This window comes from Amblyomma mixtum, chromosome 9 (genome assembly GCF_055824585.1).
Source record: "Amblyomma mixtum isolate Tamu chromosome 9, ASM5582458v1, whole genome shotgun sequence".
Lineage (NCBI taxonomy): Eukaryota > Metazoa > Arthropoda > Arachnida > Ixodida > Ixodidae > Amblyomma > Amblyomma mixtum.
Window position 1 is genome coordinate 51938974 of NC_143020.1, and position 14782 is coordinate 51953755.

The window sequence follows — 14782 nt, forward strand, 5'->3', positions numbered from 1 at the left end:
ATACATGCAGGGGATCGAAATTTTTTTAAGAGATGCCGCGGCGCAAGGTTTATAGTTTGAGATGCAATGGCCCACGCCATTTGTATATAACGTCCCGTAGTGCTTCAAAACGTTCCCAGTGGTCTCCTCGCTGAACTTCCCATTTTCCAGTGTTATTCCAGCCTGCTATACGGGTAAGACCTGGAGCATTGATGACAAAGCACTAACTTTCAACAGGTGCTTTCTCGTAATGACTTTTGTTGACTTGGTCATTGGCTTGCTCTTTGCATGTCGCCCCTCGCGTTCGTCACGGCGTGCCCGGTCTTGCACCCGTGATCAAAAAAAATAGGCAGTGGTTTAGCTCTGGTTAAACCGGGTAAATTGCGTTAGCAATGGTGCGTGCGTTCTTCTGGCGATTCTTCTGCGCGTTTCCTTCGCCTGGTAGCATTGCGGCCTTCAAAGACGTTCTTTACGCTGTTCTGGCGTCTCTTGTGCACGTTGCCGCTTTCTCGCTTCTTCCTGCAGCTGCTACTTTTCCTTAAAGGACTGCATAGCAAAGCATTCACGCCAAGTCAAGCGAGCATTTATAGACGCTTTACAGCGCGGGAGCATGGCCGCCGCCATATTTGGCCACGTGACCATTCCGCCACGCTGCCAGGGAGTCCACAGAACGCCATCGCCCGTTCGGCTGTACGCCTTGCTCGTCGGTAAATTGGTTTTTGAGGAAAGGAAATGTATCTGTCTCGCATATCTTGGTGGAAACCTGAACCTCGCCGTAATGGGAAGGAAGATGGGAGTGAACGAAGACACCGTATTCACTAGACGCGCCTTTGTTCATTCCAAATCATCGAGCTGGCATGACGGAGTGGTTAGTCTGCTCGTCTCGCACACTGGAGACCCTGGTTCGGTTCACCAAATCGACCAATTTCCTCCTCGGTGTTATTTATTTATGCGGTGTGACTACAAATTAGGCTAATTGCTTAACCGATATCATTCCAATGTCATCGACGCACTACGCGCCAATGCTGCTAACGCCGGCTTCGAAGGCCAGAACTGGCGGACCTGCTACTGGCGCCATCTGTCGCAGACAGAGCAAACTGCTCATAGCCGCTGCCGCGCGACGCGCCGACGGCGCTGCCATCTGGCGGAGTGTGGCTGAAGCAACGCTGTTCAAGGTCATCCGTTCCTACCGACCCGGGCTACGCGACGAGGCACAACCTACAGTAGTATTGCTAACGCAATAAAAAAAACTTCGGAAGAGACACTTAAGACTGCTTACTTGTGAGAAGGCGAAAGCCTGCCCGCTCACTTCGTGAACGCAGTCGGTCACTGTCCATAGCACACGATCACACAAGTGGTGCTGATTACTTGCTTAGAACTGACGTGGCAGAGGGAACCACGTTGCCACACAGACGGCAAAGTCCTACCTCTACATTGCTGTTCGAAGCCACCGCTACGGCGCCGATGCACCCCTCCTGCTCCACGTACTGCGGCGTGAACGGAGAGAAAAAAACTTTATTTACACAGGTATTCGGGGCACGCCCCAGGGTCCCCGCACGACCCCACTGCACTTAAGTGTTTATGTTCCTGAGGTCCATAACACTGGCAGCACGGCCGGTGGCGATGGTCTGCACGGCCGGGTCCTCCGAGCGCAGCAGGGTCTCCCAGTCCTCCCAGGTCTTGAGGTTCTCTAGGTCCCGCGGGGGAGGGTCCGCCGGGCAGAGGGAAAGGATGTGGAGGGAAGAAGCGAAGGGTTCTGGGCATAGGGTACATGCGGGAGTGGGAAAGGATGGATGATAGTGGGCTAGGTTAAGGGGTCAGGGTAGAGTGTGTGTCAGTAGTCTGCGCCACAGTGTCGCGCGTTTGTTATCTAGGGAAGGGTGGGGCGGGGGGTAGAGGTGGCGTGAGGCTTGCCACGCACGTTTCATCGTCATCAGCCTTTAAGACCCCTGAACACCTGGCGTTGTGTGTCTAATTTTTGAATTCGATAAGGTTTAGGGGGATGCGCGCACGCAGTCCCCCACTACCAAAAATTACATGCCCCATCTAAGTGGCAGGGGTCAACACGGGCGCAGTGCAATGCCCGCGTCTCACCCTGGAGGCTCCTCCATCCTGACCAAGGATGCCCCGGCACCAGGTAAGTATGCCGAGCAGATGTTCAAAAACAAGATCCCACGCACAGGGGGCCTCGCAATGTTGCCAGTGAGAGTAGCTTGAAAAATAGACAGGGAGGTATATTAAAGCGTAAATATCGTGTGATGTTGAGTTCGTTCGTTAGTGTGACCCTTTTACTACGGAAGTGTTAATTACTCCACCGCTTTACATAAAAGGTACAAATCGTATGACCGTATTTTTAAAGGTTTAACATCTCATTTTTAGAATCAGTGTTTATTTATTTATTTATTTCAGGTTCCTTCATGGCCCTTGGATGGCATTAGAGAAGGCAGTGAGCAGTTTACAAATGCGTACAAAATATATATACAACGGGTTATTTAAAACAATAGCTAACGCGCGTATTTAGCAGCATCATTACACAAGATTTCGAAGTTAAGAGAATACAAGTAAACAATATTGCAAAAAGTATGAAACGCGAAAAAACTTTAGGTTTGAGAAACAAAAGTATACAAAGTAGTGTTAAGGCATAAGGTCATTTAGAAATACTCATAACACAAGCTATAATACAAAGCAATGACAACACCGTTAGCAGCAGTAAGCGGCAAGAATAACGAAAATGCATTTTTAAAATTGGCGAAATCGCTGTATACAGGATAGCAACGTGAAAATAAATAAAATGACCATTTTATCTAATCTACGACAAAATGATCCCGCTACCGTTTTTTAAATTCTTCAATGTTGTTAGTAGTAAGTAAGGCTGCAGGTAGGTGGTTCCACTCCGATGACGTCCTGGGAATGAAAGTTGCCAAGCAAGCAGTAGTGCGGCAAAGTGGGATGCCGACCTTCTGCGGATGATCAACGCGTGATGAAATGTATGTAGGTGGTGTGAACAGTGCTCTTTTTAGGTATTCATTCTTGTGAAAAATTTTAAAGAAAAGGCTCAGTCGTGACACTTTTCTGCGCGTCTCAAGGGGTGGTAATGACAATCCATTTTTCATGAGTGTCACGCTATGTGAACGATTATAGTCTGAAAAAATAAAACGGGCTGCTCGATTTTGTACAGCTTCAAGAGCTGTTATCAATGATTTAGTTTGCGGGTCCCAAATTGAAGAAGCATATTCTACCTTAGAACGCACCAAGGATTTATAGAGTGTTAGTTTGACAGAAGAAGCAGCAAGAGAAAAATTTCTTTTTATGTATCCCAGCATGCGATTAGCGTTGGCGACAATGTGGCTGACATGATCATTCCAAGTGAGGTTTGGGGTTAGATACACACCAAGATATTTAAACGATGTAACTGGTGCTAAAGATGTACTGTTAATAAAATAGACTGGAGTATTAGCCATTTTACGACGTGAGAAGCGCATCACTTTGCATTTAGTTTCATTAAGGGTCATTCGCCATTTAGAGCACCAGATAGAGACTGCGTCCAGGTCAGTTTGTAGCAATTCAACGGCGTTAGAATTATTAATCACATGATAAACAGCACAGTCATCAGCAAAAAATTTCATAGAACAGAAAAGGTTGGAAGGTAGATCGTTAATATAAACAAGAAAAACTAAGGGACCGAGCACCGATCCCTGCGGCACACCAGATGTTACTGCAATTAACGAAGAGTTGTGATTGTTAGCGTGCACGAATTGTGATCGGTTCGTTAGAAAGGATTTAATCCACGCTAGTACGTTAGGGTCAATATTCAGTTTGCTGAGTTTATAAAGAAACAAGCTATGGGATACTTTGTCGAATGCTTTACAAAAATCTAGAAAGATACAGTCGACTTCACAACCGCGGTCAAGAAAACATTGAATGTCATTAGTTAAAGTGAGAAGCTGTGTTTCGCAAGAAAAAAATTTACAAAAGCCATGTTGCATAGGGGTGAAAAATGAGTTGTTTTCAAGAAACTTTACCAAGTGAGAATATATGACATGTTCCATGATTTTGCAGCAAATGCTGGTTAACGATATTGGGCGGTAGTTAGCTGATGAGTGCTTGTCACCAGATTTGTGGAGTGGAACCACCTTAGCTATCTTCCAGTCTTCTGGTAACCTGCCGAGCTCAATCGACTGTTCGAATATTTTAGATAATATGATAGCGGTGTAAACTTTAGTGTTCTTCAATATTTTAGTGTTAATATTGTCAGGGCCACAAGATGAACTCAGTTTTAGGTTGTCAATGATATTAATCATACCAAAAGAATCAAACCTTATCGGATCCATTGGAAACTCAATGTGATATTCATAATCAGGGAACGTTGCATTGGAAGTGCATGAAAAGGCTTTACCAAAAGTTTCATTTAGAATATTAGCACAATTAGTAGCTGGAACAGGATTTGATTGGGAGTCGTGAAGTGAAATATCTTATTGGTCTTGCTTATTTATGATGCTCCAGAATTTTTTGGGATTGCTAGTCAACATTGAAGGCAATATCACATTAAAAAAGTTCTCTTTCGTTTCCTTCAATGTTATTTTGTAGCTTTTGCTAATTTCTTTTAGCTTCGACCAAAGCTCCGGTTTACCGGAGGACTTCGCTTTCCTAAAGATTCGTCTCTTCCTATTATCGATACGTTTTAATTGTCGGTTATACCACGGAGAATGAAGGTTCGTTGTGATGTTTATCTGTGGGATGTGTAAATCTATAAGTTCATGCAGTTTATCCCTAAACAAACACCAATTAATGTCGACTTAACGTTGATCGAAGTTTGTTAGAAAACTGTCGAGAAAATGCTCAAGGGCCTCATTTATAGCTGAGAAATTAGCCTTGCCGTAATTTTATAGAACTTTCTTTTTACTTCGCATTTTGAATGACGGTAAGTTCAATTCAACTGCAAGTAGAGAATGGTCACTTATTCCTGGCAAGTAATTAATGTTGGAAACTAAATGTGGCGCATTTGTTAGCAATAGGTCCAATGTATTGGATGTGGAATCTGTCAGTCTTGTTGGCTGAGTAATTACCTGTGTTAAACAAAAGTCGGAGCAGACCGATATAAAATTTGATGATTCTGAAGTACTGGCTCTTGGGCTAAACGTGGTGCATGTCCAGTTAATATCAGGAAAGTTCAAATCGCCAAATAAAAGAATAGGAAGATTGGGAAATGTAGTGGTAATAATGTTTAGGGTGTCGTGAAGATCTTCGCAAAACCCGGAAGGACTCGACGGCGGTCGATAACAAGCACGAAATACTAGCTTTTGAAGACCAACTGTGATTTGAACACAAGTGAATTCGATCGGAGTGGCAACATCGAACTGCAAGCATTTCAAGTCTTCAGAAACAGCAATCAGTACCCCACCCCCTCGCCGAAAAGAACGATCACAGCGAAATACCGAAAAGCGTTTTTTAGTGCAAAAGATTTCTTCGTTTCGAACGGAATCACTTAGCCACGTTTCTGTTAAGATAACGATATCAGCGCAAGTAGTGTCAGTAGCGGAGGACAGTTCATCGCGATTTCTAATGGCACTGCGTATGTTCGTGAAAAGGACAGTGACGTTATTAGGCCCTTGTGGTCGTTTGTGCGATTTATCTGTTATGAAGAATCAGTAGAATCAGTAGAATCAGTACGAGAGTTTGCGATCTGTGCAGCCGAAGCATGTGTGTTACTTTGTTCTCTGACACTACTGGTGACTGGACAGTACACGTAACATTTGTTGTTTAAGAGAAGGTTGTTGTAGCGAAGCTTAAACAATTTTCCTGCGCGATTTGCTTAGCAAATTCGATTAGTTTTTTCCTAGCGTGTAAAGTGGCTGGGCAGAAGTCTTCAGAGACTACAACGTCGGACTCTTTCAACTTTGATTTAAAGCTAAGCACTTTCTCCTTTCATTTATAGTTTGTAAATTTAACAACAATTGGCCTAGTTTTATCTGGCTTAGCTATACCAATCCGATGTGCTCGGGAGATATCACTGGCAGCAGTATCTAACAACGATTCCTGAAGAAGCACATTCCTAATTTTATCTTCGGATTCCTTCCGTGTTTCACCTGCCACATCTGGAATACCGAAAAACACCAGATTGTCCCTCCGGGATCTATCCTCAAGAGCATTCAATCTGGCTTTCAATGCTTCATTTTCTTGTTTTAGGGCGTCGGTAGTAACTGTCAATGAGGATATGTCATCCCGACAGGAATGATATATTTGCTCTTTGGTTGCTCTTTTGTTTCTCTCCAATTGCGACGCGGAGTGCCCAAGTTCAGTGAAACACCTGTCGAGAGTCGCCTGGCTCAGTTCGTCTAGGTGGTGTTGGCTCAGGCTGAAGTAGTATTTTGCGCGAAATCACTTCTGTCCGCATTGGAAAGTAATGTATCCTCGAGCTATCCTGTCGGCCTCTTGATTCCCTGCCACCCCCGTGTGCCCCGGTACCCACACAATTTTGTGTGTGATGTTGTTTTGTTCTTCCTGGTTTTCGATTCTGTCGCTCGCTGCGAGGAGTATACGTTGCGCGTGACGACCTATCCTGCCATTCATGTAATTTCGGCAGGCTGTTTGAGAGTCCGTGAGTATTGTGAGCGACCGCCCGGTTCTATAGCCCTCCGCCAACGCTAGAGCAAAGGGCTACTTCCTCGGACTCTGCAGCTGTGCAGCCTCGGAGAGACGCGCTGGTCATTTCGCGTAAAGACGAATCGACCACCGCCGCCATAGCGATTTTGGTGTCTCCTCCTCTCCAAGACGCGTCTGCATACACGGTCGTGGCTTGAGGAGCGTATGTTTTCTCGATGAATTCGGCCCTCGCTTCTCTTCTGCCTCGATGAAGGTTGGGATCCATGTTTTTTTGGTATTGGCGCTACCTTGAGGGTCTTGCGAAGCTCGTCGGGGATCATTGCCGTCCTCGTCATTTCTCGCATCTGCTCGCGGTATCCGAGCCTCTGAAGGAGCGCTCTTCCAGTCGTTGTTTGCAACAGCCTGAGTTTTTGCGACTCGAGCTGCGCCACTCGTAGCTCCTCAAAGGTGTTATGTAATCCCAGGGCCATGAATCTTTCTGTAGACGTGTTGCGTGGCAGTCGGAGCCGCGGAACTCTCGCCAACACCCAGGGAATACTCGGCCATGCTACAAAACTACACAGGCAGAAGAATGCGATATCCCCCACCGCACAAATCTCTCAGCAGAGAGGAAGCTGTCATTTGGAGATAATTACAAACAGGCTCTTTCCCAAACCTACATATACTAAACAAAATCCACCCTACGATATACGCGGACAAATGTCCCTGGTGCGGCGAGAGAGAGAAAAACTTTATTTGAAGAGGAATTCGGGGCACGACCCCACTGCACTCAAGTGTTTATGTTCCTAAGGTCCATAACACTGCCTACTCTATATCACATCACATGGGCCTGCCAAAGCATAGTCGTGATCCCCAAAATACAAAACCCGAGTGCGTAGCAATGGGAGACTCTGCTGTCCAGCGACCGCTCTGAAGACCAACAAGGGCTGGTACAGCGAGCTCAACGGGCGGCAGTGGCCAGCGGAGCCCTGGACTGAGGGCAACCGACCATTGATTACAGGCGGACTTCGACAGAGAAGGCTCCTGGGGGGGGTAGAACCAAGTCGTCTCTGAAGATGCCCCCAAACCGCAGTAAGAAGCATTAGTGCAAATAAAGTTTTCCCTTCCTTCCTATCCGCACTGGCCTTGTTTCAGCGGTCTGTGTTCGCCTCTTCCACTCACGTCCTCTCTCTCTGCCCGGCGGACCCTCCCCCGCGAGGCCGCGAGACAGATACTGGTAGGCATTTTCTTGTTTTTGAAGATTTTTACGAGTAAAACTGAGCCAACTGAGAAACGTTGTCTTTTCAAGCAATTTTAGAATGCGAAATTTTCTCTTTTTTTTTATAATTCGCGCAATTTCCAAACTACTGAAGAAAGAGAAGGTCACAAATAGGCATTTATTTTTCCTCTGAATGGAAATTTAGGTGACGGTATAAACCATCACTGGTGCTGGCGCCCATATTTTCAATTATTTTCGCGCTTTGAGCTCCATTCCCCGCATTTGGGGGTAAAGGCTTACTATCTTCCCGCATTCGATGGTAGCATTTCTCGTGTCCTATGGGTCTTTCCAGAGCCAAATACCATATAGCCGTTTTGCTCTCTATTTAATGTCTCGCCACTTTGCTCCGCGGCTTCAAGATCTCTGCAAGGTTTAGCAATACATGTCTTGACTTGGTGGAAAGATATCTTTCTATGCAGCAACAAGAATTCGTAGAAGAAAATTTGCGTGGTATCATGGCCTCTCTAGTTTCAAGCCATTACCTCATTTTAGTGGTGAATGAAAATCAAACACACCCTGTCGCACAGACCGTTCGATGTAGTCCCACTGTCATCGAATTTAAAAATAATTTCCGCAGAAAAAGGGAAGTTATTTTAAGGCGAAAGCCTTTAATGTCTCATCGTTGTAAGCAGCAGTTGTCGACAGAGAATGTCACGCTTTTCAGTTGGTCGAAACGGTCATGACGTCACAGTGCGCCAGTTTCAAACGGGGCCAATTGTACTTTGGCTAGTAACCATGCAACCAATTGAAGGGACCATATAGTGATGCTCCAAGTAAGTGGGACTCGAGCTTAGTTAATTGCTTAATTACCAATTAGCCTAATTAACTTCTCTAGTCAGGCCATATAAATAAATAAAACCTGGTAAGAAATTGGTCGAGCTCGGGAATCGAACCCCGGTCTTCGGAGTGCGAGACGAGCATGCTATCCACTCCGCCATGTCAGCTTTTTTTTTTTCCTTTATTGCCTGTCTTTGGCTCATGACATTGCAAAACAAAAATACACATAACGCTATATACATACGACACTGTCGTGGTCAGCCAGCACGAGACTGGCTTCGTCAGCTTAAAATTCCCGCAACATACACAACGGCTCTAGTCTTGAGAGCCACTCGGGAGGCTCCGCAGCTGCCCTTTGGATTGCAAGAAACCAGTCCATGCTTTCCCGAAAATAAATTCGGGCCGGTCGTGCGTCTTTGTCACAATGGTAGCCTGCCATTCTGGAGCGTCATATACAGTGGAGGCCCAAGAGCATTATGAGATCAAAAGGTGCCCCATCCCCATTATCAGTGCTAAAATAGCGAATTCCATGCGCGTCAAGTGGTAGCTCTTTCTTTATGGTCCTTTGTAACACGTCCCAAAAGTAAACCCCTTCCCAGCAATGCAAAAAAACATGGTCTATTGTTTCAGGCTGTTTACAAATTAAGCAGTTCGATCCCCACGGTAAAAAGAAATCCTTTCCCTCTAGAAACTTTTTAACTGGTAACATCCCGGTGTGCAACTTAAAAAAGAAAGTCTTTACTCCTGGTGGCACCTGCATTTTCTTCACCCTTTTTAAAACATCCCCTCCCGGGCCTCCACTGTACAAGGCCCTGTACATGGGCTCTGAGAAAACAATATCACAAAGATCATTGTACAACTTTTTCCTTTTGCTTTTCCACAAATAATCGGTGGAAAAACGTGCCGAAAGAAACCGAACGCTTGCTACAATCTCTTTGTAGTAACCAAAAGTTCCACCAGAGAGCTCTTCTGTGGATACCACAAACTCCGACAGCAATCGCTGCAGCTTCACTTGGCACACGGTGCGCAAGAACGGGTCTGTGACGTCGCGAAAAAACAAAAAACGGTTCACCAGCTGCCTTAAAAAGAGGTGCCCTAGCCCTAGTCCCCCGTCTTTTACCCTCCGGAACAGGTTCGTTCTGCTACAACGTTCCCATTCGGACGCCCATATGAAAACTGCAAAAATCCTGTGTAGCTTCTGAACGTTCACACGCGAGCAATGCAAAACCTTCATCACATACCATAGTTTGCTAATAAAAAAAAGATTGCAGACTGTAGCTCTTGCGAAAATTGAAAGGCTGGTGCCTTTCCATTTCCCAGCTCGGTCACGTGCGTCTTTCGTTTGCTCTTTCCAATAGTCCTCGCTATCGCGATAAGCATCGAGCGGAACGCCCAAATACTTGCCCGGGGTCGTCGCCCACGGTACGTTGGCGAAATGGTCCGGGTGGGATGGCCACCATCCATGCCAGAGCCCCTCCGCCATGCCAGCTCGATGGTTTGGAATGAACAAAGGCACGTCTAGTGAATACGGTGTCTTCGCTCACTGCCATCCTCCTCCCTTCCCTTCCGGCGAGGTTTAGGTGTCCACCGAGATATGAGAGAGAAATACATTTCCTTTCCTCAAAAACCAATTTACCGACGAGCGAGGCGTAGAACCGAATGGGCGATGGCGTTCTATGGACTCCCTGGCAGCGTTGCAAGACGCTCTCGCGTTCCACTCTCAGAGGCGAAGCTTAACATCTTAACCACACATCAGTGACCACACTTTAGGTCAAAAAAGTGCACCCCCCCCCCCCCTGAATTTTGACGGGTGTCCACCGAGATATGTGAGCCAGTTACTGCGTAATTTTCTTTCCTCAAATACAATTTTCATTTTCTTCATTACGGGCCATCTTCGTCTTTCTTCTTTCACTCCCACTTCCTCCGTTCCTCTACGGTGCGGTTCAGGTGTCCACCGAGATGACAGAGATTTACTGCGCCATTTCCTTTCCTCAAAAACCGTTGCGTTGAAACGGCAAGGCATCGCGCCGAGCGGGTGGTGGCGTTCCGTGGACAACCTGGCAGCGCTACAACACGCTGTCGCGTTCCACTCCTAAAGGCGAAGCTTAAGCTTAAGCTTAATTAGCAGTTAATTAGTATTCAGGCATTAATCAGTAATTAACCTTTAATTAGTGATTTGTCATCACTTAGTAATTAGTACTCAATTACATGTGACGCCACCAGTGCCACAGAAGCACTGAAAGTGGTGCGGAAAACGCTTTCGCCTCTACGCACTTTAGACAGTCAAAGTGCCCCCTGAATTTTTTTCTTAATCTTGGAACCTCCACCTTTTTTACTTAAAATGTTAACAACAGTGGGTGCAGCACAAATGAACGGCGGATACACCAATGTGGACTAGACCAACAATTCGGGTTTTCCGCCAAGTTTTCGGCGTGCAGTTCTTAGACAGCTAGTTTGAGTTGTTACCAAGTTACATTAGGTACCTTAGTATGACTTAGGAGCCAAACTGCGCTAATTACGCTGGCAAAGTTGCTGCTCTGTTTTCTATTGAAGCTCTGATCGAAGTATTCATATGCTTCAGGTGGTATAGTTAAAGTGTGTCGAAAAGCCAAGCAAAAAGTCATTTCGAAATTCTTCAGGCATTGCTAGTTATCCTCAACGTACACACTGAAAGGGCTTCAGATGCAGAAAGTAGTTAATGCCACTCTGGGGAGTTAACATGCACGAAGTTTTGATCTCGTATTGTGCTTGTAAATTTCTGAAATTACTCCGTTCAAACAATACAAAACAGGCGTAACGACTTCGCCTTACAAAAACAGAGGATAAATAACGCATACTTGGTACGTTGCTTGACAAAATGCACTCCGTGTGGCACTTTTCTTAGTGTAGCAGCGTGTCTTCACAGTGGCACTTGACGAGGAGAAATGCGCTAGGTACGTCTGAAACCTAATTTGCCAGTACAACCGCATCTCTCCTGCGGAGACGTCCAGGGGTGTACACACCGTTGAGAACGCGAACAAGAAACGAAAGTATTATTAGTCAACCGTAATGCAGTAAAGATATCAGGCTCACGAGCGCAGTATAAGGCAAAGGCATGTAAAACCATGTGAGCATATCACACAACAGGGATGATGGGCCTTTGTTTCATGGAGCGTATGCTGATTCCACACATTTTAGTTCAAAACTGGAATATTGCGAGCGCATGTCACTCGTCTATTGCAGAGGGCATGAGCGTTTCCCGAGCGCGCCGGCTCCCTATCCATGCTAAATTTAAAGCTTATAATGAATGAGTAATTACTCATTGGCATCAACCCAATCACAGCCATACGACTACAAAGGAAAGGTATACAGCTTCCTCAGAAACTTCGCAGTTAAAGAAAAGTACATCCTGGTCCGGGGTTCGAACCCGGGACCACCGCTTCACTGGAGCGGTCGCTCTACCAACTGAACTAACCGGGACGGCAAGCTTATGGTATACGGCGAGAGCGAATTGATCAGTGGGTATAGTGTTGGTCAAACTAACGCTGTTTTTTTTATTTTACCAGCACTGTTACTATCAATTAGCTCTCGCCCTACCATAAGCTTGCCGTCCCGGTTAGCTCAGTTGGTAGAGCGACTGCTCCGGTGTAGCGGTGGTCTCAAGTTACTTCGAACCCCGGAACAAGACGAATTTTTCTTTAACTACGAAGTTTCTGAGGAAGCTGTATAGCTATCCTTTGTAGACGTAAGACTGCGCTTGGGTGGATGCCATGAATAATTACTCCCTTATTACAAATCTACTCCACCTTGGGGGATTCCCCTAAATATTTGACCAATTTAAAGCTTAAAAAGAACTTTCGAGATACCGTGACCAAGGTGTCCACAACATTCTGGAACAACGTAGAATCGGCTCCGCTTGGTTGCTATCAATGGAGATAAATCTGGTCGCATATTGCATCACAAAGTAAGCGATAAGTCGCGTGCCGGCAGCTTTGAAGAATGAACTACACAACCATTCAGAAGCTTTGCGTCAGTATCATCTGGTTAAAAAATTACTTGAAACTGCACAAAGAGAACTTTCTTCTGAGGAGTTTATCTTTGTTCTCCCTAATCACTCGTTCACGAGTGATTGACAGGTTATGTGCATGAAATGTTCATCTTCTTTACTCTCGCCTGATGTGAATGAAGTAAGGTGTTCGTGGCTGCACAGTGTCCTGCTGCCTTCTCGCAATCACTCGCCGTACACATTTTTCCTCCTCGTGTAACGGGCTGTCAAGTGGCTCCACGTGCGGGCACCGGGCCTCACTCGAGTAGACGCAGGCTTCGCGGTGCTTTGGCGAGCGGTCGTCGCAGGTTCCTGGACCATGAAGCAAATCGGTAGTGACATCATTTGACTTGCGGAGGAAGTCTGGTGTATGTAAGTATGCATTTCGGCAAACTCAGAAGCCCACCGAAAGGCATCCGCTAGGCAGCATATGCACCGAAGCCACGGTCTCCCTCTCTGCAGTAACTGCAACGGTGTACAGTACGGTCCACTGTTAAAGGGAACATGCGATTGCGTTACCTCCGCGCTTCGCGAAGCCCTGCTGCCTAGACGAGGCTAGAATTGGCAGGATCAGACGCATGAGCTGAAAAACCAGCCGCCATCCTTATTGCGCATGCGCCCTTTGCCGTCAGTTCCCGCAAGTCCTCGGCGGGAGCGCTTCATCAAGTGCGGAGGCCACGCAATCGCATGTTCCCTTTAGCAGTGGACCGTACTACGTTGAGTGTATCTACAATAAACGATCATACGATTCGCATGTAACAGCGAGCGCGACAATATACGGCCCGCACAAACAACTTACACTCTATCGAGGCAGCTTTTGTGCACTTCTCCACAGTTGTAGTATGAAACTAAGTTATTCACCTGATACAAGGGGGCAGTGATCTACAACTAGCAAACTACTTATCCTTGCGTTCTAGCGTCCTCATGACGTTGGGCTCTCCTCACTAGTCTCTCTCTTCTGTCTTTGTGGCATTGAAATCTTCGGTCGAAATGTACAGCACTACGTCCAACAGAACAGGTATTTGTGAGAAACATGTGGGGCCTACGCTGTCGAACTTGCGGTCTCTGAATAAATGTTTTATTCTCGAATGTAAATACCATTAGTGTCTATATACCTCCAATACACCCTGTACGAACACCAGAGCTGTGTCGTAGTGAATAAGATTCCTACACATACGCCTGGAAGGTAGCAGACGGGTTGGAATTCTCTGCAGTACCACTTGTGATGCACCCCAGGTTGGCATTCCACCCCTCTCTCTACCGAAAGACTGTGACGGTTACTGAACACTGGCTCCCTCGCCTGGGCGCTGCCTTGGGCGAGGGTAAGTGAGCATAGCTTGTGCCCCGCGCTGCACAACCACCCGGTGTGTAGATACACACCCGAGCCAAAGCTGTGGCCAGTGGGTTGTGCGGTGTGGCGGGCGTTGTACACCCGTTGCACTAGAGCCTACATGTCCGTCGGGGTCACATGACGGGAAGCATGTGGCGGGGATGAGAACGCCCGTAAGGGTGCTCGACAGTCTTTTTTGCTCTGCACCGTTAGCACATGAAGACGATCCTTCGCGGTAAGGTGAATTTCGGGCGGTGTCTCAGTCAGCGCTCGCGTCGCCGACGGCGTCATAGCGGTTCGAAAGTGAAAATAAAAAATGACTGGGCTTTGACTTTTGTGAAAAGGTTAATTAAGGCAACAGCTGGGGCCGTTCTAACCAATTATATTGGTAAAAAGTTGGAGCGCAGTCCGTGATTTCACAAGCCAGCCATATCCTGCTATATTCCATATTATGGCACTAAAAAATGGCTGTGCTCCAGGAGCAGATGAAATTAAACCGAAACCTCTAAATGCTGTAGGTGAAATAATCAGTTGCCCGCTCTTTCACATTTGCAACATTATTTTATCTACGGGCGTTTTTCCGCAGAAAATGAAACTGGCCAAAGTGACTGTTGTGCACAAGGGTGGCCCCGCGAACGAACTAACAAATTATAGGCCTATATCAGTACTACCAGTATTTGCAAAGGTAGCCGAACAGGTTATAAACAAAAGATTCGTCCGATTTCGCACCGCGCAAAATATTATAGCCGATGAGCAATTTGGCTTTAGGAAAGATAGATCAGCCGAAACCGCACTCCTTGGGATAAAGGAA

At 46.3% G+C, this 14782-nt stretch overlaps 1 non-coding gene and 1 pseudogene across 1 annotated transcript; both read right to left on the minus strand.

Annotated features, from left to right (window-relative positions):
• Positions 1 to 1974: 1974 nt before the first annotated feature.
• On the minus strand, positions 1975 to 2124 carry LOC149328985 (U1 spliceosomal RNA; annotated as a pseudogene).
• A 9878-nt stretch (positions 2125 to 12002) lies between these two features.
• Positions 12003 to 12076, minus strand: TRNAT-AGU (transfer RNA threonine (anticodon AGU)). Its single transcript has one exon. It is a non-coding gene; the product is annotated as a tRNA-Thr (tRNA).
• Between the last annotated feature and the right edge of the window lie 2706 nt (positions 12077 to 14782).